General features: G+C 23.1%; 1 long non-coding RNA gene across 1 annotated transcript; it reads left to right on the top strand.

Annotated features, from left to right (window-relative positions):
- The first annotated feature begins 1,053 nt into the window (after nt 1-1,053).
- On the top strand, nt 1,054-1,902 carry LOC136084363 (uncharacterized). Its single transcript, XR_010640513.1, has 2 exons — nt 1,054-1,205; nt 1,812-1,902. It is a non-coding gene; the product is annotated as an uncharacterized LOC136084363 (long non-coding RNA).
- The last annotated feature ends 988 nt before the right edge of the window (nt 1,903-2,890 follow it).

Here is a 2,890-nt window from a genome sequence, read left to right as displayed (position 1 = left end):
CAGTAATATTATGGAGTATCTTATTTTTTAAGTTACAAAACAAAAGAATTGCAATTAAAATTCCATTCATTCCATTTTGTACAAATAGTTGGTTCTTAGAGATTTTCCATCAGAATTCTGAGAGTTATGAAGTCAAAAACGAAAAGAGTATGAGCAAATTTTTTAAAATTTTTCATTGTGTTACTAATAACACTAAATTCTTTTAAGTTAATTTGCTATGCTTTAACTTTAGCTACACAAATTTAAAATTAAAATGTACTTTAATAAGGCATCTTTTTTAAAATTATAAGTGAAAAAACATATCAACAAATTAATACCAGCACACATTTATTGTTAAAAAAATTTAGTTTTCTGACAAAGCTTTTGGAAAAACATAACTTTATTCTGTGTTTCAATCTTGAAAAGTTGCAATTTATTTTCTTATTATTCAATTGCAATGTATTTGCAATTGCTTTATTCTGTATTTTTCAACATGAAATATTGCAAAAGTTCTTTGACTTCTTGAATTATTTTTTTTGTCAAAATTAAATATTTGACAAATAATAAATTAAAGTTGCCAGCTCCATTACCTGAGTAAAGCAATTAATGGAGATAAATCTCCAAGAAATTTATTTAGTTAGCGGTTACAGGTACCAATTGATGGTACAATTGTTCTAAAAGTTTATGGTAATGTCAGAAAAATTTAATTTGTGCATCTTTAGAAAACCAGAGAGATACAAGCAAAATGTGGAATTTTGGAAGATATATTTTTAATTGCAAGTTTCTAAATATAGTTTTATGATTCTTCAAAACATTGTTGTTTTGTTGGCGTTTTATAAATAAATTTTAATGTATTTTAAACAGAGCGACATTTTTGTTTCTATGCATCTTAATGACTTGTCATAGCATGATGGTTAATTATAAATTTATTATGTTGATTTTTAATGAAATTTAAATAAATTTCTAAAAGATTTAGATTATTTTAGACTCATTTAGATGATTTTTACATTGATTTTATATTAGCTGTATTACTAAGTGCATAACTTTGTATGTAAAGTGTTAGTGTTTTGTTAAATTTTGTTTTTAAATAAATTTATTACTATTTTATTATATTTAGTTAGTTGATCTTTGTTGCTTGGATACAGGGTATCTGCAATTTTCATACAGTATAATTGCTGCATCAGCACTTTATCATATGTGGGGAAAAGATATCTCTGACATCACAGGTAATTTATACTGTTATGTCTTTTTTCAAATTTTAAACTTATAGTTTTTCAGTACTAAATAAAGATTTGATTAAAGATCGCAGATGTCAATGTTATTTTATCATATGACTTTTTACAACCTGTTTAAGAATATTTTAAAATTAACACCTTTAACTAACTTTTATATGACTTTTTTTGGTAATTTTCATAAACTTTGTGTTCTAAATGAAATTTTATAACTTATGTTAAGTACTTTAGTCAGTGGATAAAACGTTTAAAAAGCTGAGATTTTTGTTCAATTTATAAAAATTATTTATTCAGGAAATTTTATTAATATTATTTTAGTTATTAATTAACTATTATTATTGTTATTATTACTTTTCATGATTTCTGCATTTCTAAAGAAATTTTAATATTATAATTTCAAAGTAATTCTTACTCAAAAATAGTCTCAAAAGTTATCCTGCATAGATAATATTTGTTTTACAAATATATATTATCAATTTGTATTTTTCTAATGAAAGTCCATAAAAATTTTTTTTAGACATGCTTTTTAGAATTTCGTTAAAAATTAGTGATAAAAAAGTTGTTTAAAGTAAATATTGTGCAATTACTTGAATAATTTAGGACATAAATACGAAGAGCTTTATCCTTGAGACAATGGTTGACACCATTTGCCAAAGTTATTCATATGCAACCAATAAAACCTGTTAAACAATTCGAAAAGTACTGTATACTTTTAAAAGTCAAAAATAAATTTTTCAAATAAATAAATTTTTAAATGTTTAATGCGTAAACAAGTTTTTTATCATGCATAAAAGTGTTTAATACTTTTCCAGGTTTCATCTGATAATGCTCATAACATTCAAGTGCATAATAATGCAATACAATTATTAGTAAGTTTTCTTTGTTTCGTTTTTGTTAATATAGTATTAAAATAAATAAGTTAGATTTGTTAATAGTTATATATAAGTAAATTAATATAGTATAGAAATAAATAAGTTAGAAATGCTAAATTTCTCCTTTTTTTTAAATAACTTTAGATATTGAATGTATAAATATGTGTTTTGTCATGTGGAAACACATTTTTAAAACTTTCAGATTTTCTCTGATAACATTCTGATAATCTGAAAACAAGTACTCAATAATGCAATTTATGTATGCAATATTTAATTCTTGAATATTATGCTTGCAATAGTCTGTTTTATATATAATAGTTGTAGCTTCTCTAATACTTTGTTCTGCACATGTCTTACTGAAATAGTCCTAAGTTACTTCAATGCTTCATTTTGGTTTGTGTGGTTGGTATTTGCCTGTTAACGACATTTATCAATATATTTTATGTTTGTTTTGGATTAGAATGAGCAGAATATAATTACTGTATAAATACTCAAAGTCATTGTTTAATACTAAAAATAAAATAGACTTTTCGTAGCTATATTGGCAAATGTAAGACTTATAATGGTTTTTCCAAATTGCAAAAGATGCAATTTAGCTTAAATTTTAATGATTCAATCAAATTTAAATCTATTAAAATTTCAGATAGTTAAATGTTAACATTCATATAGAATTTAATTTTTCAAACCATGGATTAGCTTGAGTTGTTAATTACTGTCTGTTAAAAAATGTGTTAAAATAACTAAAAAAGTGTTGATGCAGTTTATTCTAAATTAAAAAAGTGTTGATTTGTTGACATCATGCATTTC

This window comes from Hydra vulgaris, chromosome 08, assembly GCF_038396675.1.
Source record: "Hydra vulgaris chromosome 08, alternate assembly HydraT2T_AEP".
NCBI classification, from domain to species: Eukaryota; Metazoa; Cnidaria; class Hydrozoa; order Anthoathecata; family Hydridae; genus Hydra; species Hydra vulgaris.
Note: the sequence above shows the minus strand (reverse complement) of the source record. Positions and strands in the feature narration are given on the sequence as shown.